General features: G+C 38.7%; 1 protein-coding gene across 2 annotated transcripts in view; it reads left to right on the top strand.

Moving 5' to 3' along the window:
- PUS10 (pseudouridine synthase 10) overlaps nt 1-23,868 on the top strand; it is a 106,413-nt gene that overhangs the window by 17,837 nt on the left and 64,708 nt on the right. The window lies entirely within an intron of this gene.

Raw genomic sequence — 23,868 nt, 5'->3', positions numbered from 1 at the left:
AGACGCAGCAAATAGATACAGAGGACAGACAACCGGGGTTGGGGGGAAGGGGAGAGAAATAAATAAATAAATAAGTCTTTAAAAAAAAAAGATGATGCAACAAAAAGAAACACAGATTCCCATGCTGCTAATAACAACAGAATCAGACAAAGAAGAACACGCAGCAAATAGACACAGAGAGCAGGCAACTGGCGGGGGGGGAGGAGGGAAGAGAAATAAATAAAATAAATCTTAAAAAAAAAAAGGTGATTGGGCAACTAATCTAGACCTAAATGAAAAATTGATAGCCATTTAAAATTTCCGTTCCTGATAGGAAAGAAAGAAAGTTCATAATAAAAATATATTCTGCATTTTTGTAGGTAAATTTCAAAAAGTTCAAAGTAAAGGTAGTCATTATTCCCTGGTGTAGGAATCTGGACAGGAAGATAAAAGGATTGCAGGATTCAGAGAAAGTGCAATTTGGACTTTAATTTTTTTTTCTGAGTACATTTCTTTTTGTTATTTGCTTACCTAAAATAAGTTTGAAACTTAAAAAAATGTTTATGTGCCTCTAATAATATTGTGAGGATACATTACATTAGTGGGTTAAAAAAAAAAAAAGCATTTGTAGGTTTACAAAAAAATCATGCAGAAATTACAGAGTTCCCACATACTTCCCTCTCACAATAATAGTTTTCCTTATTATTAACTTTTTTGTCTTACTGTGATACTTTGTTACAAATGATGAACCAGGATTATAATTATGTTTTAAATATAGCCATTGTTTAAGGTTCAGTCTTTCGTGTTGTACAGTTCTATCAATTCTTTTTTCGAGTAATTTATATGCAATCTAAAATTTCCCATTTTACCTACTTTCAAATATACAGTTCAGTGGTGTTAATTACATTCACAATGTTGTACCTCCATTACCATCATTCATTGCCAAAACTTTTCCATCACCCCAAACAGAAACTCCATACCTATTAAACATTAGCTTTCCATTCCCCATCCCTACCGGTTCCTGGTAAGCTGTATTCTAGTTTCTGACTATGACTTTATGAATTTGCATAGTCTGCTTTTTTCATGTAAATGAGATCATACAATATTTGTCCTTTTGTGACTGGCTTATTTCATTCAACATAATATCTTCAAGGTTTATCTCTGTTGTATCATATGTCATATATCAGAACCTCATTCCTTTTTATGGCTAAACAATATTCCATTGTATGGGTATACCACATTTTTTTAATCCATTCATCAGTGGATGAGCACTTGGGATGCTTCTATCTTTTGGGAACCGTGAATAATGGTGCTATGAACATAATGTGTGCAAATATCTGTTTGAAACCCTGCTTTCAATTCTGTTTGAAAGTGGGATTGCCCGGTTATATGGTAATTCTATGCTTAACTTTCTGAGGAATTGCCAAGCTGTTTTCCACAATGATTGTACTATGTTACATTCCTACCAACAGTGTATTAGAATTTCTGTTTCTCCAAATCCTCTCCAACCCTTGTTGTTTCCATTTTTTAAAAATAGAAGTTATTCTAGTGGATATGAAATGGTATCTCCTTAATGGGTTTTGATTTGCATTTCACTAAGCATCTCTTCATGTGCTTACTGACCATTTATATATGTTCTTTGGAAAAATGTGTATTCAAGTCTTTCCTTTTTAAATTGAGTTTGTCTTTTTGTTGTTGAGTTGTAGGAGTTCTTTATATATTCTAGATATTAAACCCTTATCAGATACATGGTTTCAAAATATTTTCTTCCATTCTATAGGTTGTCTTTTTACTCTTTTGATAAAGTCCTTTAATGCACAAAAGTTTTAATTTTGATGAAGTCTCACTTAGCAATTTTCTCTTTTGTTACTCATGCTTTTGGTATAACGTCTAAGAAACCCATGGCTAACCCAAGACTTGAAAATGTTTACTTATGATTTGTTCTAGGAGCTTTATAGTTTTGGTTCCTATATTTAGGTCTTTGATTCATTTTTTGTTAATTTTTCTATAATATATGGTGTAAGATAGGGGTCCCCTTTCATTCTTTTGCATATGGATATCCAGTTTTCCCAACACCATTAGTTGAAGAGACTATTCCTTCCCCATTGAATGGTCTTGACACTCTTATCAAAATCAGTTGCCCATAAACTTGAGGGTTGATTTCTGAACTCTCAATTCAACTACATTGGTCTGTATATTTGTCCTTGTGCCAGTATCATGCTGATATGATTACTGTAGCTTTGTAATAAGTTTCAAAATCTGGCAGTATGAGTCCTCTAACTTTGTACTTCATTTTCAACATGATTTTACTGTTTGGGGCCCCTACCCTTCCATATGAATTTGATGATTGGTGTTTCCATTTCTGCTAAGAAGGCTTTTGGAATTATTATTGAGAGTGCATTAAATCTGTAAACCGCTTTTGGCAGAATCGACATCTTAACATTGTTTAGTTTTCCAATCCATAAACTTGAAATGTCCTTCCATTTATTTAGATCTTCTTTGATTTCTTTCAGCAGTGTTATGTAGTTTTCCATGTACGCATCCTTAACATCCTTGCTTAAATTTATTCCTGGATTTTGATTCTTTTAGTTGCTATTGTAATTTTTTTTAAAGATTTATTTATTTATTATTTAATTTCCCCCCCTCCCCTGGTTGTCTGTTCTTGGTGTCTATTTGCTGCGTCTTGTTTCTTTGTCTGCTTTTGTTTCTTTGTCCGCTTCTGTTGTCGTCAGCGGCACAGGAAGTGTGGGCGGCGCCATTCCAGGGCAGGCTGCACTTTCTTTTCACGCTGGGCGGCTTTCCTCACGGGCGCACTCCTTGCGCGTGGGGCTCCCCCACGCGGGGAACACCCTTGCGTGGCACGGCACTCCTTGCGCGCATCAGCACTGCGCATGGCCAGCTCCACACGGGTCAAGGAGGCCCGGGGTTTGAACCGCGGACCTCCCATATGGTAGACGGACGCCCTAACCACTGGGCCAAAGTCCGTTTCCCTGTAATTTTTTTTTTTTTCTTAATTTCCTCTTCAGATTGCTCATTACTATGTAGGAAACACCTCTGATTTTTGAGTATTGATTTTGTATTCTACCACTTTGTTGAATTTGTTTATTTCTAGTATAACAAAGATATTTTTGTGACTTTTTCAGGATTTTCTATATATGGGATCATGTTATCTATAAATAGGGAAAGCTTTACTTCTTCCTTTCCAATTTGGATGTCTTCCCCCCCACCCCCCCACCCCGCCCCAAAACTATGGTCATTCCAGATACTGAGAGATGCTAGTGTGTTGTGTTTTTTTTTAAGATTTATTTTATTATTTATTTCTCTCCCCCCTTCCCCCCACCCCAAGTTGTCTGCTCTCTGTGTCTATTCGCTGTGTATTCTTCTGTGTCCGCTTGCATTCTTGGTGGACCTGGGAATCTGCGTCTTTTTTTGTTACACCATCTTGCTGTGTCAGCTTTCCATGTATGTGGCGCCACTCCTGGGCGGGCTGCGCTTTTTACATGTTGGGCGACTCAATGCAGGGTGCACTCCTTGTGTGTGGGGCTCCCCTATGTGGGGGACACTCCTGCGTGGCACGGCACTCCTTGAGTGTGGCAGTGCCGCGCGTGGGCCAGCTCACCACATGGGCCAGGAGGCCCTGGATTTGAACCCTGGACCTCCCATATGGTAGGTGGACGCTCTATCAGCTGAGCCATGTCCACTTCCCTGGATGTGTTTTAATTCTTATTCTTGCCTAATTGCTCTGGCTAGAAATTCCGGTACAATGTTGAATGAAAGTGGTGACACTGGGCATTCTTTTCTTTACCTTATCTAAGCGTGAGAACCTTAAACTTTAATTTTAACTAAATGATCTCAACCACTAAAAGAAAGTTTAGGGGGAAGCAGATGTGGCTCTAGTGATAGAGCTTCTGCCTACCATATGGGAGCTCCTGGGTTCGATCCCTGGGGCCTCTTGGTGAAAAAGAAGACCTGCATGGCAAGCCAGTTCCTGTGTGAGTGCCCGCGGGGTAAGCCAGTGCCCACCTGAGTGCCCGCACAAGTGCCTGTGTGGTGAGCCAGTGCCCTGCACAGGTGTGTCACATAGCAAGATGATGACGCATCAAAAGAGAGACAAAGGGAGAGTCAAAGTGAAGTGCAGCAGAAACCAGGAACTGAGGTGGTGCAATTGGCAGAGAACCTCTCTCCCCATCAGAAGTCTCTAGGATCAAATCCCGGAGAATCCCAGAGGAGAGAAAATGAGAAGGGAAGACAACACAGATAGCAAAAACAGCAAAGTGGGAGGAGGAGAAGGGGGGAAAATAAATAACTCTTGAAAAAAAAAAAGAAAGTTTAGGGGAAAGATATATTTCAGTGAAGAAGAAATGAGATATTCTCTTTATATATATTCACAACCACACACACATATATATTTCACTTTTCATTTTGTAAAAATTTCTTAAGTAGTGAGACTAGCTTAATGAACCCCTGTGTACCATAACCCAGGTCTAGCAATTAAAAAAAAAATTGCCAACCAGAGATAAATTTCCAGAGAAATACTGGAAAAGTTAAGTTTAATTAGTATAAATTTAAAGAGGTCCATATCTGTAAGACTAGCAACTGGAAAACTAAAGCCACTGGTGAATGGAGAGCTTTCATGAATTCCTGAGGAATACTTGGGGTACTTAAAGTTATGTTTAGAGCAAGAAAAGAGTTTTTGAAAGGGAATGAATCTGTTATTTGGAATTGATGGTATTCTGCTGATGGATGATATAGAGAAAGATGAATTCTGCAGATTTTATTTTGCTTCTGTCCTTTCTGTCAAGGAAAATGATCTAGCTGAAAAGAATAGAATGATCATTGGTAAGGGAGAATGAAAGCACAACATGGTGAAGCTTCTCTAAATAGATATAGTTTCATGTCTTTGGGCCTGGGTAAATTACAGAGTAGATTTGTTAAATGAGTGGGGATAGACAAGAGTAGTTCCACTTTTCAAAAGGTGAAGAAGTTATTTCTGTTAATTACTGCCTGGTGAGCTTGACCTGAAACCCTGGCAACATTCTAGATCAGGAACCAAGTGAATGAATTTTGGGCACTGAGAATGAGGAAGAATTGGTTGTTGGCACACTCAACAGGTTCACTAAGAACAAATCATGTCTGCATCATTTCTTCTTCTTACAGGCTAGCCAGACTGGTAGAGCAGCAAAATACAGTAGCACCAGTAAGACTGGACTTCAGAAAGTTATTCGTACTGGTTTCTTTCTCATGGTAACTTCTTGAAAGTGTCAGGAAACATGAATATCATATGAAGACAATAGGATATGGATATGTGCCTGATTGTCTAGTTTGATATCTTTTGGGTATAGCCAGTGTTTCTCAAGGGTGGTGTGCAGACCAACCACATGATAATTAGTGGAGAGGAGGTGTTGACAACAAACTCCTGGGTCTTGTTTCAAACCTCCTAAATTAGAATCCTTAGAGTAGGGCCTGTATTTTAATTACACTCCTCAGACAATCCTTATATACCCTGAAATTAAAGGATCACTGAATTGCAGAGAGATTCCTGATGTGCTGCAGAACTCTTTTTCATTTCTTGTCCTGTTCATAATTTCTGTTATAATACAATGGACAAACTCATCACATGCCAATTACAGAATAGATAGTATTAGACATGTTAATAGGTTGAGTGTTAAGACTTGCGATCCAAAAAGATCTTGTGAAAAGGGAAACTCTAACAAGATGAAATTAAACAGGAATAAACATAAATTTTTATACTTGGGTTTAAATAAATAACCACCCATAAAAGGAATATTATTCAGCCATAGAAAAAATTGAAGCTCTAATACTTGACATAATATGGACACATCTTAAAAACATAATGCTAAGTGAAATAAACCAGGCACAAGAGAACACGTACTGTATGAGTCCATTCGTACAAAATATCTAGAATAGGCAAATTCATAGAGACAGAAAGAAGGTTAGACATTACCAGGGACTGTGGGGAGGGGAATGGGAAGTTATTGCTTAATGGGTATAGAGTGGGGAGGTGAAATGTTCTGGAAGTAGTGGTGAGAGTTGCATGGCATTGTGAATTCAATGCCACGGAATTGTACACTTAAAAAATGGTCAAAATGATAAATTTTATGTTAGTAAATTTTACCACAAAACAAAACAACTGCAAAGTAAGGTTTGAGGCAGATATAGAAAGGAGTTTTAGTTAATAGCCCAATAAGAATTAGGGGTGCAGTATAGTTGCCAGAAAACTTCTTTGAATCTTAATCCAATTATTAGATGTTTTGAATCTAGAATGAGGAAGATGACAATCCTTTTTAGCTCAGTGCTAGCCATACCTGGAATTTTGTGTTCAGGTGGAGCATTCTATTTTAGGAGAAACAAGGAAACTGGGAAGACATTTCATTGTGTCCATGTCCTAATCCTTAGAACTTTTTTTTTAAGTACCTGGGGCCAAGGATTGAGTCCAGGACCTCATATGTGGGAAGCTGGTGCTCAACCACTGAGCCTATCAACTTCCCTGAGTTGGTTTTTCCATTTGTTTTGCTTGTTGTTTTTGTTTTTTCAGGAGGCACTGGGAACCAAACCAGGGACCTCCCATGTGGGAGGCAGGTGCTCAACTGCTCAAGCCACAGTCACTCCCCCCTAGAATTTTTGAATTAAGGATTTTGAGATTAGAAGATTATCATGGATTATCCTGGTTGGTCAGCCTAATCATGAATCTTTAAAAGAATCGTTCTTGTCTAAGGACAGGGGTCAGAGAGAGATATGATTTTGGAAGAATCTTGTTCAGAAAGATGCTATAATGTTGCTTTCTTTGAAGATGGAGAAAGAGAGCCACAAATCAAGAAAAGCGGGTAAGGTGTAGAAGGTGGAAAAGACAGAAACAGATTTTTGCCTACAGTCTCCAGAAAGGAATGTAGCCTGTTGACACCTTGATGTTTAGGTGAGACCCATGTCAGACTTCTACAGAACTGTAAGATAAATTTTTGCTATTTTAAACGACTGGGTTCATGGTAATTTTTTTCTAGCAGCAGTGAAAAACTTACACATATTTAGAAGAGTACATTTAGAGTATTGAGAACTCTGAAACACTCTGGTCCTGGGAGCCACCACTAAAAGAACTTGGTTTTTTTCATTTGAAGAACAGATGATTCAGTGGGATGAATCTTCCCTCCTCAAATATTGAGGGGTTTCCTTTGAGAGAAGGGATTAAACTTTCTCTAAATAGCTGCAGGGTTATAATAGTAGAAGGAGAATAGATTTTAGCTATAGGGAATTATCCAGAGAAGGATAAAGCTATCTTCAGGGATAGTTTTTTTAATACCAGAATACTTAACCCAAGTCTGGACAGTTACTTGGCAGAAGTATAATCTTGAGCCTTTTGAACTCTAAGATTCTATACAGTTTTAAGAAAAATATTTAGGGGAGTTGGGGAATGGGGTATATGGGAACCTCTTAAATTTTTTAATGTAATGTTTTGTGTGATCTACGTATCTTAAAAAAAGACAATAGAAATATAATAGGAAAAAGAAAAATAGTGGTTATATACATGATTGATTCCTATAAACGTCTACACTATGGTGCTACACTAAAACTTATGCTAATATTGGGCTAATGTTAGGCTTTTATGGGAAAAGAAAAATGTTCCAGACTTATGCTAATATTGGGCTAATGTTAGGCTTTTATGGGAAAAGAACATTACATTAAATTCTTTTTTTTTTTTTTAAGAGATTTATTTTTTTATTTATTTTTCTCCCCCTATTGTCTGCTCTCTGTGTCCATTTGCTGTGTTTTCTTCTGTGTCTGCTTGTATTCTTGTCAGTGGCACCGGGAATCTGTGTCTCTTTTTGTTGCGTCATCTTGCTGCATCAGCTTTCTGTGTGTGCAGCACCACTCCTGGGCGGGCAGGCTGTGCTTTTTTTGCGCAGGGCGGCTCTCCTTGCAGGGGCACATTCCTTGTGCATGGGGCTTGCCTATATGGGGGACACCCCTGTGTAGCATGGAACTCTTTGTGCATGGGCTAGCTCACCACATGGGTCAGGAGACCTTGGTTTGAACCCTGGATCTCCCATATGGGGGTGGATGCTCTATCACTTGAGCCAAATCCGCTTCCACATTAAGTTCTTTTAAAAGTTTAATCCTTTAGCTTGTTGGCCAGTTCTTATGGGTTTATCTTTACTATTTAAGACCAGTGGAGGGTAGTATTGTACTATCAAATTGACTCATTGGCGCATCCTTGTGGACAGTGTGTGGGAAAATTTGCTCACTGTATTGACTTTAAATCAGTATATTCCTTCCTAAATGTTACTTGGTGGTATGAAACATCCATTTCTCAATATGAAATTTGATATGGTTGGGGTTTTATTTTCCAAATCAAAACTTTTTTTTCTTTTCATTTGTTATACCTTGTAATATCTTCATGCTTTGCACTAAGTATTGCAAATTATACACATCACTAAAAAGAAGCTAAAAATAGCAGCAGTACCCTTTCTGTAGTGGCATTTTATGTTTAAGAAATTGTTTTTTTCTTAAATTCTGACAAATGGATATTCAAAAGACTGATTTTTACATAATCTGCGGGTTCTTAATAATTTAAGGATTGGTAAGCTCATTAAGAAGCTGAAGAAAACAAATCCCTTTGTCCTAAAAATGTACATACACAACATTTTGCATGTACTTATACAAAGTGTCTTGAACGCCCAACCATTAATCGTAGGTTCTTTATTAATTAAAAACTTGAATTATTTTTTCCCTCTTTTTATAGATTGATGTGCTTACTTTTCCTAAAGGCCTTTGTATTCTTTAGTGATATTTAGATCATACAACAGAATTTGATAAAATCGCTTCAAGTTCAGAGAGCTACAGTTCCAAGTTCATAGTGTGTGTGCAGGCCTGAGCTTGCTGTCTTTAGCCATTGATCTGATTCTCTGATGAACATACATATTTTCTGCTTTTTGTCCATTTTCCACAGCTTCTCAATTTTTATTTTGTATAGTATGCTGCCTAAATCAGTGTTTGTTCTGTCTCACCATTTAAGACCAATTCAAGTCTACATCATTTGACAAGACTTCTCTGAGCTAAGGAGTTTTAGAATTTGTAGCCCTATTTGTGGCTAGGTTAGTTGATTTGAACTTGCTTCAATCCCCATATGGGCCACTTATCCATGCAGAGCATCTTTTACAAGATTGCTGAATAAGGCACTGTAAAACATTAGAATTATAGAAAATGCAGACTCTGTCCCTTGAAGATCCTTCAGTGACTCTTTTTTATGTTTTTTTTTCCCTTTCTTTCTTTCAATAAACTATGGGGGTAGAGAGGGATAGTAACTTTGCTCTGTTTTAGCTACACAGTCTGCAACTTTTTAAAAACCCTTCTCAGGACATGAGTGTGTCCATGCAACAACTCAAACCCTTCTTCCTTATAAAAAGTAACTCCGAGAGTTATATGGAAGTCTGCATTATTAGAATCATGGGATGGTAGATGATGGGATGATGTGTAGGGGACCTTGGTGGTCATCTAGAACAGGGTTTGTATCATGGCACTTGTTTAAAAATGACAATATGCATCTATAGTTGCTTGATGATATGTATATGGTTGTAATTTGTCAGCAGCCCTGGCCATACTGCTACCTTATCTGTAAACCCATTCAAGCCTGTTGGAAATCTCTGATTGAGAGTTTAGGAGTTCCCAACCTTCAAGTATAAGGTGATCCCCTTCTAATTTCTGAAAATATAATAGATCTTCAGTATCTGTGGATTGGAAAAAAGATATGCTTCAGTAATTTTTTTTTAGCCTCATAGATTAGGGCCATTTCACTAATCATCTCTTCCATGCTTGTTTGAAGAGGAAAAATAAAAATTCATAGAGATTATGTGTCTTGTCCAGTGTGCCTGGAATTTGGGTAAACCTATGATTCATGCTCTTTTTTTTTTTTTTTAAAGATTTATTTATTTATTTATTTAATTCCCCTCCCCTCCCCCGGTTGTCTGTTTTCTATGTCTTTTTGCTGCGTCTTGTTTCTTTGTCCGCTTCTGTTGTCGTCAGCGGCACGGGAAGTGTGGGTGGCGCCGTTCCTTGGCAGGCTGCTCCCTCCTTCGCGCTGGGCGGCTCTCCTTATGGGTGCACTCCTTGCGTGTGGGGCTCCCCTACGCGGGGGACACCCCTGTGTAGCACAGCACTCCTTGTGCGCATCAGCACTGCGCTTGGGCCAGCTCCGCATGGGTCAAGGAGGCCCGGGGCTTGAACCGCGGACCTCCCATATGGTAGACGGACGCCCTAACCACTGGGCCAAAGTCCGTTTCCCCGTGCTCTTTTTGAAAAACAAAAAACAAAACCAAAAAACATGCCATCTCTCTATTTTTCTTGTATACTTATGTCTGCGTTTTATTAACTGCCTTGGCTCTGTGGGCATTGCCTTTTCTTAACTAATGACCTTAAGCCATATACTCACAAACTTAACTAAAGATCAGGGAATATCCTGAATGATGAATCCAGGTACAGCTGCAGCATCAGGGTGACATGGAACTAGACATGGGAGCAGGTTCAGGATTCTGTTACTTGATACACACCTGGGACATGTGTTACAAGGAAGAAAAGATAAGTGATACATGATTAGGCAAGGGCTAAAAAGAAATGAGACCTGGTTGGGATGGGCAGTCAGCAGAAATCTAGCTGTCAGGGAGTCAAAGCAGGAATTGAAGAGGTCTAATAGCTCATTATTAGGAGATCAGGTACAGGGAACTTAACGTGAAACAAGAACCCAGTCCCTGAGGTCACTGTGTTATGTGGCAAGGAGGAACAAATCATATTCTTAGAGATGGTCAAGCAGGGCTAGAAGCAAGACATTCTAAAGACTACCACGGTAACATAATTTATATTTGATTCGGAAGTGCAGTTGGCAGTTATTCAGACATATGCTTAAATACTTGAAGTATATATTTGCTTTCTAGCCTAACCTTTTTCTTAACTTCAACCCAGTTAAGTAGAAGTGATAGAGAGTGCAAGGAAGAAAAGAAGTTACTGTGGCTAATCCTTCAGTATAGATGTTTGAGAGGTAGCAGGTTGTGCTAATAACCTGAAGTAGCCTTAAATTTTTGAAGTTTATTGATTTAATTTGTATGGTTTCATTCTTGTGATTTGCTACATCTTGAATTTTAAATTTACAGTCAGATATGGTAATTTATAGTCAGAAATGGTAACAGAATTAACAGTCAAATAATATGAAGCAAACCCTTCTTTAACGCTCTATAAGCACATTGCTTTAGTGCCTAGCTATAGTGTACTTAACAACTTCCTCATCGAACTCTCTTATAAATTAATTTTTAGGACTACGAGGCCCTAGTAGATTGTTTCAAAAAAAGAAACATCTAAGTTTGACTCTGCCTATTTCTGATTTAAACTTCTTTTATCACATGGAGAAGTCTTCTCAATTATTCTTTTTTTTATTGCCAACTGTATGTTTTAGACGTAGTAATTCTGACCTACTTAGTTGTGATTATTTTTGAAAAATCATTCGTAATAATGATAGCAAGGTGCATGTGTCAAACAGTCACACCATTGCAATTATATTTATGTTTTAGGAGCAGCAAGGCGAAATCTCTTTCTTAAGAAAACTAGGAGTAGTAGTCACCATAGTTTGAGTATGTGTGTGGCAGAATGTGCTGCATGTGCTCTCTTGTTTAAGCTTTTCAACCCCTTGAATGGTGGAATAATTTTACAGATGATGATATTGAGGCTCAAGGTCACATTGCTAGCAAGTAACAGAGCTTGGATTTGGATTCTTGTCTTCCCAACTCCAAAGTTTATGCTTTTACTTATTGCTATACCATATTGCCTACATTGTGATTTGGTCATTTCAAAAGTGGGTAGTTTTATTTCTGTGTTCATAAGAGGGAGACAGTCAATATTGACCTTTGCTGGTATTCTCTTTTCCAAATGGTGCAATATCTTCAAAGTTAGGGAAAAGATCTTGATAAAGAATGTGGAACCAGAGCTTTTGTAATATTTTAACAAGAGTGATAATAAATTGGTAAAATGCACCTGTTTATTTACTTATTTATTTTTAATTTTTTATTGAAGTATATCATTCATACATGAACAGGCATAAACAATAAGTATATAGTAAAAGTTGTGAACTTGCAAAACATCACACAGGAGTCTCATACATCACCCCTCTACCAACTCTTTTGCATCATTGTGAAACATTTGTTACAAACTATGCAACTATGCAAGAGCATCATCAAAATATTACTACCAACTATAGTCTTTATCTTATATTTGGTGTATTTTTCCCCCAAGCCATTACTATTTTTTTTTAATATATTTTGCAAAACAATCATACAGATGTGTAGATTTCCCATACAACTCCACACCCTGGTGGAACATTTGTTACAGATTATGAGACAATATCATCAGACTGTGACCACCAATCATGGTCCATAGTATACATTTGGCACACTTTTCCCATGCACCTCCATTATCAACACAGAACAGCTTTGGCATTGATGCAAGAATATTATAGTATTGCTGTTAACCACGGTCTATAGGTCATACCAATTGCAGTTTTCCTATGTTTCTTCATATTCCCATCGCCCTGCAATAGTGATGTACATCTTCTCTAGCTCACAGAAGGACTCTTTTGCATTTGTACCTTTAACCACAATTCTCAACCACCTCTGAGTTCATTGTTATTCAGTCCCTAGATTATTCTTTAGCTTTCTTTCTTCCTTTCTTTTTTTTTTTAAAGATTTATTTATTTCTCTCCCCTTTTCCCCCACCCCGGGTGTCTGTTCTGTGTGTCTATTTGCTGCGTCTTCTTCTTGTCCAATTCTGTTGTTGTCAGCAGCACAGGAATCTGTGTGTCTTTTTGTTGCATCATCTTGTGTTAGATCTCCGTGTGGGTGGCGCCATTCTTAGGCAGGCTGCACTTTCTTTCGCCGCTGGGTGGCTCTCCTTCCAGGGCGCACTCCTTGCGCGTGGGGCTCCCCTACGCTGGGGACACCCGTGCCTGGCACAGCACTCCTTGTGCGCATCAGCACTGCGCATGGGCCAGCTCCACACGGGTCAAGGAGGCCCAGGGTTTGAACTGCGGACCTCCCATGTGGTATACGGACGCCCTAACCACTGGGCCAAGTCTGCTTCCCTAGCTTTTTTTCTATTAACATTTACTTCCCTAGACTACCTTTTTCAGCTACAAACGCATTTATAAACCAGTTGCTACTTACTATAATGTGTTATTATCAACTCTATCCATCTCCACACTTTTACAGTCAAGTTAATGAAAACTTCTACATTCATTAAGCATCCGTAGTTCTTCTTAACCCTCCTTTTATCACCTAATAACATACTCTAGGTTTTAACTCCATGTGTTTATTATTTGTATTGCATGGTCTATTAATGAGACCATGCAATATTTGTTGTTTTGTGTCTGGCTTACTTCACTTAGTATAATGTCTTCAAGACTCATCCATGTTATCACATATGTCCCAATTTCATTTCTTCTTACTGTAGCATAGTATTCTATCATATGTATATACCACATTTTGTCTATCCATTTACTGGTGGATGGACACTTGGGTTGTTTCCTTCTTCTGGCAGTTGTGAACAACGCCGCTGTGAACACTGGTGTGCAGATATCTGTTTATGTCACAGTTTTTAGTTCTTCTGGATATATTCCTAGTGGGGGAATTGCTGGATAATATGGCAGTTCTATATTTAGCTTCCTGATGAACCGCCAAACTGTCTTCCACAGAGGCTGCACCATTTTACACTCCCACCAACTGTGAAGGAGTGTTCCTATTTCTCCACATCCTCTCCAGCACTTATTGTTGTCTGCTTTTTAATAATGGCCATTCTATGTGGTGTTAGATGATATCTCATTGTTGTTTTAATTTGCATTTCCGTAATAGCTAGTGATATAGAACATGTTTTTGTGTGCTTTTTGGACATTTATATTTCCTCTTTGGAGAAATATCTGTTTAAATCTTTTGCCCATTTTTTAATTGGATTGCTTGCTCTTTTATTGTTGAGTTGTATGATCTCTTTATATAAAATGGAAATCAAACCTTATCGGATAAGTGGTTTCCAAATATTTTCTCCCATCGACTGGGCTGCCTTTTTACCTTCTTGATGATGTCCTTTGAATCACAGAAATGTTTTAAGTTTGAGGAGGTCCCATTTATCCATGTTTTCTTTTGTTGCTTGTGCTTTTGGTGTAAGGTTTAAGACTCCGCCACTTACCAGCAAGTCCTGAAGATGTTCCTTTTATGTTTAGGTCTTTAATCCATTTTGTGTCAATTTTTGTATAAGGTGTGAAATAGGGGTCTTCTTTCTTTCTTTTGGCTATGGATATCCAGTTCTCCCAACACCATTTGTTGAGTAAACTGCTCTGCCCCAACTGGGAGGGCTTGACAGGCTTATCAAAAATTATTTGGCTGTAGATGTGAGGGTCTGTTTTTGAACCATCAATTCGGTTCCATTGGTCTATGTGACTATCTTTATGCCAGTACCATGCTGTTTTTACCACTGTAGCTAGATAATATGATTTAAAGTCTGTAAGTGAGAGTCCTCCGATTTCAATTTTCCATTTTAAGATGTTTCTGGCTATTCGGGGCCTCTTACCCTTCCAGATAAATTTTTAAATTTTGTTTTCCATTTGCTTAAAAAATGCTGGTGGGATTTTTATTGAGATTGCATTGAATCTTTATATCAATTTGGGTAGAATTGACGTCTTAATGACGTTTAGCCTTCCACTCCATGAGCATGGAATGTTCTTCCAATTATTTAGGTCTTTTTTTATTTCTTTTAGCAATGCATTATAGTTTTCTGAATATAAGTGCTTTGCATCCTTGGTTAAGTTTATTCCTAAATATTTGATTCTTTGAGATGCTATTGTAAATGGAATTTTTTCCCTGACTTCCTCCTCAGATTGTGCATTATTGGTGTATAGAAACACCACTGGTTTTTGTGTATTGATCTTGTATCCTGATACTCTACTGAAATCACGTATTAGCTCTAGCATCTTTGTTGTAGATTTTTCGGGACTTTCTAGATATGCAATCATCTCATCTGCAAATAGTGAAAGTTTTAATTCTTCCTTTCCAATGTAGATGCCTTTTATTTTTTTTTCTTGCCTGATTGCTCTAGCTAGAACCTCCAGCACTATATCGAACAACAGTGCTGACAGTGGGCATCCTTGTCTTGTCCCTAATTTCAACGGGAAAACTTTGTCTTTCATTACTGAGTACAATGTTAGCTGTGGGTTTTTCATATATGGCCTTTATCATGTTGAGAAAGTTTCCTTCAATTCCTATTTTTTGTAGTATTTTTATGAAGAAAGGATGCTGTATTTTGTCAAATGACTTTTCTGTGTCAATTGATAAGATCATGTGATTTTTCTTCTTTGATTTATTAATGTGGTGTATTAGGCTTATTGATTTTCTTGTGTTGAACCAGCCTTGCGTGCCTGGTATAAAATCCACTTGATCATGATAGATAATTCTTTTAATGTGTTGTTGGATTTGATTAGCAAGTATTTTTTATTGAGGATTTTTGCATCTGTATTCATTAGAGAAATAGGTCTGTAATTTTCTTTTTTTGTAATATCTTTACCTGGCTTTGGTATTAGGATGATATTGGCTTCATAGAATGAGTTTGGTAGTGTTCCTTCTTGTTCAGTTTTTTGGAAGAGCTTGAGTAAGATTGGTATTAAATCTTCTTTGAATGCTTGGTAGAACTCACCTGTGAAACTGTCTGGTCCTGGACTTTTCATTTTGGGGAGCTGTTTGAGGACTGTTTCATTTCTTTACTTGTGATCGGTTTGTTGAGGTCTTCTCTTTCTTCTAGCATTATTGTAGGTTGTTTCTACATTCCTAGGAATTTTTCCATTTCATCTACATTGTCAAGTGTTTTAGCATAAAGTTGTTCATAGTATCCTCTTGTGATCTATCTTATTTCTATGGGACCGGTAGTAAGGTTCCCCTTTTCATTTTTCATTTCATTTATTTGCCTCTTCTCTCTTTTTTTCTTAGTCAGTCTAGCTAAGGGTTTGTCAATTTTGTTAATCTTGAAGAACCAACTTTAGGTTTTGTTCATTTTCTCCATTGTTTTTTTGTTCTCAATTTCATTTATTTCTGCTCTAATCTTTGTTATTTCATTCTTTCTACTTGCTTTGGGATTAGCTTGCTGTTCTTTTTCTAGGTTCTCCAGCCGTATAGTTAGGTCATTGATTTTAGCTCTTCTTTTTTTAATATAAGCAGTGAGGGCTGTAAATTTTCCTCTCAACACTGCCTTCGCAGCATCCCATAGGTTCTGATATGTTGTATTCTCAATGTCATTCGTCTTGAGATATTTATTGATTTCTCTTGAAATTTCTTCTTTGACCCACTGATTATTTTAGAGTGTGCTGTTTAATCTCCACATATATGTGAATTTTCCCTTTATTTGCCGCTTGTTGATTTCCAACTTTATTCCATTATGACCAGAGAAAGTGCTTTATATAATTTTGATTTTGTTGAATTTATTGAGATCTGCTTTGTGACACAACGTATGGTCTATCCTGGAGAAAGATCCATGAGCACTTGGAAAGAATGTATATCCTGCTCTTTTGGGGTGCAGTGTTCTGTATATGTCTATTAGGTTTAGTCCATTTATCATATTATTCAAGTTCTCTGTTTCTTTATTGGTCTTCTTCCCAGATGTTCTATCCAGTGCTGAGAGTGTTGTATTGAAGTCTCCAACTATTAATTGTAGAGATGTCTATTTCTCCCTTTAGTTTTCTAGTGTTTGCCTCATGTATCTTGGGGCATCCTGGTTAGGTGCATATATATTTATGATTGTTATTTCTTCCTGGTGAATCATCCCTTTTATTAATATGTTATGTCCTTCCTTGTCTCTAATACATGAGTTTATTTTTGATTCTCTAAAACTACAACTTAGGAAATTAAAATTATAGTTTCCAACACTTTCCCAACACAGTTGTGTTCAAGTTTTATTATCAGATGGCTGGAATAGGTGCAGTAGAGGTTTTGTATCAAATCTTATTACAGCAGATATCTTAAAATAGAGGAACTTCAATCATTTTTGTGTAGAACATTTTTTGATTATCCTTTGAGCTTAGGAAGAGTGATGCATGTGTGTGAGATGATAAATCATGATGTTAAAGTACCTTAATTGGGGGTGGAAGTGTTTATAAGGTTTTTAGCCATATCCTTTTGTCATGGAAATGTCCAAAATTCCAAGAGTGGGACTGGTGTCATGTACCACTTTGAAGTCAGACACGTCTGACTTCCTTAAAGACTTGTCAGAAACCTTAAGAAATAGTACTAGTATTTTCTTCCCTTTAAGCAAAAGGACCAGCAAAATAATTTTGGCAGATTTGTCAGTTGAAAAATGTTGATCAATTGTAGTGCTGCTGCTGTTCCTCTACCTCTTCCTTCCAAACTAGGTTGTACCTCTTAAAATATTGAAAGTTATTTTTATAAACCCTCCCTTTTATGTAAAACCTGATGTTTTTCTTCACTGGTATTAATATAGGATCAATATTAGCAAAATCTATTTTCTAAATGAAGTAGACACCATTCAAGATCCCAGACAAAAATATGTATCTGGAAATTTTTTTCTAAGAAAACCTGAGTATCATTCTCTTTGTCATTATTTTTATTATGGAAAGTTACTCAGTTTTTTATGTGATAAATATTTCCCACTAATTTGGACATTCATAATGTGTAAAACTGTGATGTAAAAGACCTTAGTAAAATATTGGATGTCCAGTTCCAGGTAAATGGCATCAGGACACATAGGCAGGGCTCATCTGTCTCACAACAACAATGGCGGAAGGGCAAAAAGCTATCTAAGGGAACTGCCTTGGGATTCTGCAGACCAGGAGAGCACACCCTAGGATGGTGAGGGACAAAGAGATGAAGAAGCCAAAAGGAAAACAGTCTTGGTGGCCAGGAATAGCACCCATTCTCTACCCTTAAGACACATAGCTTGGATAAAACCTGTGGCTTACTGCAGCCAACTGAGAGGGGAACAGATGTCTTCCTCCCCAGGAAGAGGGAGGGCGTGGTTGAAAGTGGAGAGTGGTTTCTCTTCGGTGAATTTGGCCAGCAGAGCCTGCTTTGAATCTCTGCTCTGGCCATACCAGAATCACCAGTAAATAGAGGTTGAAGGAGTCACCTCCAAGGAAAGTTTTGCTGACAAGTGTCATTTGCTGGCTGGCCAGGAAACTGCAAGAAGAAAAAACATACTTAGGTGTCTTGTCCCAGTTCCCCATGATCTGGTGATGCGTATGTCCCTGACCCTATTTTGATAACAAGCTGAGCAGTATTAAAGACTTAGAATAAGTTGAACCAAAAACCAAAGTAGAGCCATGAAACAAAACCACCAGGCAAGAGAGAGAAATTGACCATCAGAGTAAATTCACTAACTTTGATGCCTAGACGGCAGCAAATAATTACAAGCCATACTAAGAAACAAGAAGATATGGCTCAGACAAAGAAACAAACCAAAAATCCTGATGAGACACGGGGTTTAAGACAACTAATTAATGATAATCACTCAAAGCTCCTAAATCAATTCAAGTTGTTGTAGGAAAATATGACTAAAGAAAATCATATTCTTAATATGACTATTAAGTCCTATGCCAGCTAAGACAGGGGACTTAAGAAGACACTGGGTAAACTTCTGGGAAGATGGCAGACTAGAAGGACACAAGACTGTCTCCTCTCCCAAAAAATTAGCTAGAGAACAGGGAGAAATGGCCTTGGAAAAAATGTTCTACGGTTTAGGACACGGGAGGAAGGCTGGATACCACCCAGAAGAGAGAGGGGCAAAGGAAAAGAAATGTTATGGTAAAACTGTTCAGGTAAAGCGCAGCTGCTGGTGCTCTCCCTCACCTAATAGACAATTTAGAATTCTCAGGTCTCGGGGCTGGAGGCTACAGACAAAGGGGACCCTCAGGGATCCACCTCCCCAGTACACAGGAGAGAGAGGAACACAGACTAAGGCTGACTTAGCTTTTGACCCAGAAATTTGATCTTCTGTGTCTCACTAGTCCTTCCAGGCAGGGAGGGGCCATACCATTGTTTGCCTTGGTAGCTGGCAGGGAACTAAAGAGATCCAAGGCCCAGAAACACCCTCCCCACTGACCAGGACTGGTTGTTGAGGACAGAGGAGATCTGAATTATTTCTTACCCAGGAAGAGGGAGGGAGCTGCCTGCAAAGGTTGCAGAACAGCCTCAGAGAAAGTTTGAATGGCAAAGCTCTGAATAGCCTGGAGGCAGGACCCTCTATCACATTGATCTAGGCCCTGATATAGCAAACACACTCGACCAGGCTTTGAACTGAGAGGCAAAGGAATATATCAGAGTTCCAGATGAGACACAGGATTTGAGACAACTAATCAACAAGATTCATACAAATTTCCAAAATCAAATTAATGAGTTGAGAGACATTATGTCTAAAGAGATAAAGGAGGGAAGCAGATGTGGCTCAACTGATAAGAGCATCCGCCTACCATATAGGAGGTCCAGGGTTCAAACCCAGGGCCTCCTGGCCCATGTGGTGAGCTGGCCTACGTGCAGTGCCACACAGGGGTGTCCCCTGGATAGGGGAGCGCAACACACAAGGAGCGTGCCCCGCAAGGAGAGCTGCCCCGCACGAAAAGCGCAGCCCACCCAGGAGTGGCGCCGCACACATGGAGAGCTGATGCAGCAAGATGACATAACAAAAAAGAGACACAGATTCCCAGTGCTGCCGAGAATGCAAGTGGACACAGAAGAACACACAGAAAATGGACACAAAAGAGCAGACAATGGAGGGAAAGGGGAGAGAAATAAAATAAGTCTCTAAAAAACAAAAAGAGGTAAAGGACATCAAGAAAACACAGAACAGGAAGCGGACTTGTCCCAATGGATAGGGTGTCCACCTATCACATGGGAGGTCCACGGTTCAAATCCCAGGCCTCCTTGACCTGTGTGGAGCTGGCCCATGCACAGTGCTGATGCATGCAAGGAGTGCTGTGCCATGCAGGAGTGTCCCCCATGTAGGGGAGCTCCATGCACAAGGAGTGCACCCCTTAAGGAGAGCCGCCCGGCGCGAAAGAAAGTGCAGCCTGCCCAAGAATGGCACCGCACACACAGAGAGCTGACACAGCAAGATGACGCAACAAAAAGAAACAGATTGCTGGTGCCACTGATAAGGATAGAAGCCGTCACAGAAGAACACACAGCGAATGGACACAGAGAGCAGACAACTGGTGTGGGGGTGTGGGGAATTCTTAAAAGAAAACACAGAGCAAGCACAAAGAATAATTTGTAAACCTGAATAGAAAAGTAGCAGCTCATGGGAATGAAAGACACAAGGGGTGAGATCAAAAACACATCAGAAGGGAAACGGACTTGGCCCAGTGGTTAGGGCGTCCGTCTACCACATGGGAGGTCCGCGGTTCAAACCCCGGGCCTCCTTGACCCGTGTGGAGCTGGCCCGTGTGCAGTGCTGATGCGCGCAAGGAGTGCTGCACCACGCAGCGGTTTCCCCGCGTAGGGGAGCCCCACACGCAAGGAGTGCACCCGTAAGGAGAGCCGCCCAGCGCGAAAGAAAGTGCAGCCTGCCCAGGATTGGCGCTGCCCACACTTCCCGTGCCGCTGACGACAACAGAAGCGGAACAAAAGCAACAAGACGCAGCAAATAGACACAGAGAACAGACAACGGGGGGAGGCGGGGGGAATTAAATAAATAAATCAATCTAAAAAAAAAAAACACACATTAGAGGGAAAGGGGGCAGAAACAGTATTTGAGGAAATAATGACTGAGAATTTCTCAACTCTCAGGAAATAAATGAAATTACATGTCCAAGAAGCACAGCATACCCCTATCAGAATAAATCCAAATAGGTCTACTCCAAGACATATACTACTCAGAATGTCAAATGTCAAAGATAAAGAGAAAATTCTGAGAGTAGCAAGGGAGAAGCAAGATAGATTTAAAATGCAAAACTTTTATAAGGGGTCAAGAAGTTCGTTACATATTAATAAAAGGGGTAATTCACCAAGAAGAAATAACTATAATAAAAACGCACCTGACCTGGGTGCCCCAAGATACACCAGGCACACACTGGCAAAACTGAAAGAAGAAATAGACGTCTCTACAATATTTGGATACTTCAATACACCACTCAGCATTGTGTAGAACATCTGGACAGAGAATAAATAGGGAAACAGCTTGAATAATATGATAAATGAGCTAGACCTAACACATTTATAGAGCATTATACCCCAAAAGAGCAGGATATACATTCTTTCAAGTGCTAATGGATCCTTCTCCGGGATAGACCAAGACAGGTCTCAATAAATCTAAAAGGTTGAAATTATATAAAACACTTTGATCATAATGGAATGAAGCTGGAAATCAGTAACAGTTGGAAAAAAGGGAAAATTCACAAATATATGGAGATTGAACAACACTCCCTTAAATAATCAGTGAGCCAAAGAGGAAAGTGCAAGAGAATTCAGTAAATATCGTGATGAGATGAAGTTAAAATGAGAACACAATATATCAAAACCTATGGGAGGAAGTGGATGTGGCCCAACGGATAGGGCGTCCACCTACCACATGGGAGGTCCAAGGTTCAAACCCAGGGCCTCCTGACCTGTGTGGTGAGCTAGCCCACGTACAGTGCTGATGCGCGCAAGGAGTGCTGTGCCATGCAGGGGTGTCACCTGCGTAGGGAAGCCCCACGTGCAAGGAGTGTGCCTGTAAGGAGAGCTGGCCAGCGTGAAAAAAGTGCAGCCTGCTCAGGAATGTCGCTGCACACATGGAGAGCTGACGCAGTAAGATGATGCAACAAAAAGAGACACAAATTCCCACAGAATACACAGCAAATGAACACAGAGAACAGATGGGAGAGAAATAAATTTTAAAAATAAATCTTTAAAACAAAACAAAAAAAAACCTATGGGATACAGCCAAGACAGTGCTGAGAGGGAAATTTATAACCTCCAGGGCTTATATTAAAAAATCAGAGATAGCTGAAATCGAAGCCCTAACTGCATACCTGGAGGAACTAGAAAAAGAACAGCAAACTAATCCCAAACTTTGGATGTCTTTTCACAGTTCTACTTCCTTTTTATTGTCTATAGCTTTTGGTTCAACAATTAGTGGAACAGAGATCTGCTGGTTGGGTGTATGGCAGCCTCTATATAACTGCAGCAAGAGCGCTCAGAGCAGATATAGGCAGAAGGAGGAGGGCAAGTTTTTTAATTTTTAAAATTATTTTAATATATATGAGGCAAATTAAAGTCATACATTGTTTTCATTAAATCATAATTTAAAAGCTATTCAAATAATTAGCTGTTTATGTATTGAGTATGAGTGAAATCCTTGATTTATTTTTCTGGTGTAATCTTGGTTTATCTCTGAAGTGGTTGATAAAATATTATAGTGAATAGTTGGTCTGAATGTGAAAACTACCGTGGGTGGGTAAAAATAAAATGGGATTTTATTTAAATGTGGATCATGAAGCGTAAGAAAGGAAATGCATTGTCTAAATAGATATAAATATGTCAATTCATGTAGCTCTTTTTCTCTTATATTAAGAATTATAATATATAAAATAATATTTATTTTGAATTCTGTTTCACACCAGGATTTAAGTGGGTATGTTATGTATATCGATTACATTATATTCATTGGCATTGTATTAGTCAGCCAAAGGGGTGCTGATGCAAAATATCAGAAATCTGTTGGCTTTTTAAAGGGTATTTATTTTGGTTAGAAGCTTACAGTTACCAGGCCATAAAGTGTAAGTTATTTCCCTCACCAAAGTCTGTTGCCATGTGCAGGAGCAAATGGCTGCCAATGTCTACAGAGGTTCAGGCTTCCTCTTCCTCTTAGGGTCCCGTGGTCCCAGCTTCTTCCAGTATCAACTGTAGGCTGGGATAAGTCTCATCTCTCTCCTGGGGCTCATTTCTCTGAGCACAGCTACTCTTCTCTCTCTACAAGGTCAGCTGTAAACTATCAGGCTAATGGCTCGCCTCTCTTCCTGGGTCTTCCTGTCTCTTTGCCATGTCTAGTGGAGCCTTCTCTCCTTCCTCACGTAATCTTTTTCTCTGTGTATTTACTTCCTGAGGCTTCAGCCTTAAAACTCTCTCTTCTCTGTGTTGTTTTTCATACATCCTACTGACATGGCCCAATCAAGCCTTAATCATAATTTAATCAAACACAGTCTAATATCCGGTTTTGGAATTCATAAATAATGCCAAACTGCTACAGGTATTATCACTATAAATTCATATTTGAAACCCTGCAGTGGTGATTTTAGTGAGATTTTCTTTCATATTTCTGAAAGCATCACAGAAACCCTATACCTGTCAATGATGTGAGGCATGGGCACTCAAGCCCATTTGAGTATAAATCAGTAACCAGACATGGGTGCTAAATTTGTATTCCAAAGATTTTTAAAAATACATACATGTATTCAAGGCACTGCTGTGCGATAACATTTTTATTCAAAATATAATGAGGTATTTTGCAAATAAGATTAAGATGTACCACATGTGTCTTCTGAAGAGCTTTTAATTACACATAGTCTCACCTGGGTTAAGTCAGGCAACCAGTATTCCATTAAGAAATAGACTTTTATTTTCTAAGCTTGGAATATAGTATGTCTATTGGTTAGGCTGTTAAAGACACCTTAGGTAAAGTCTTATTCCAACTTGTTTGGTCTTCCATATTTATCACATTCTAAGTAATTGCCTTACAGAAAACACAGATTACATGATGTGATTCCTCAAAGTTGAAATCTATCTTAGAATACAACTATTTTAATTTTCTTTTTTATAAGTTTTTAAAAAAATTTTTCATCAGTGGTTACCCTCTTCCTTCCATTATCTTATAAAA

This window comes from Dasypus novemcinctus, chromosome 17 (assembly GCF_030445035.2).
Source record: "Dasypus novemcinctus isolate mDasNov1 chromosome 17, mDasNov1.1.hap2, whole genome shotgun sequence".
NCBI classification, from domain to species: Eukaryota; Metazoa; Chordata; class Mammalia; order Cingulata; family Dasypodidae; genus Dasypus; species Dasypus novemcinctus.
The sequence above is the reverse complement of the archived record's forward strand: the minus strand, read 5'-3'. Positions and strand labels throughout refer to the sequence as shown.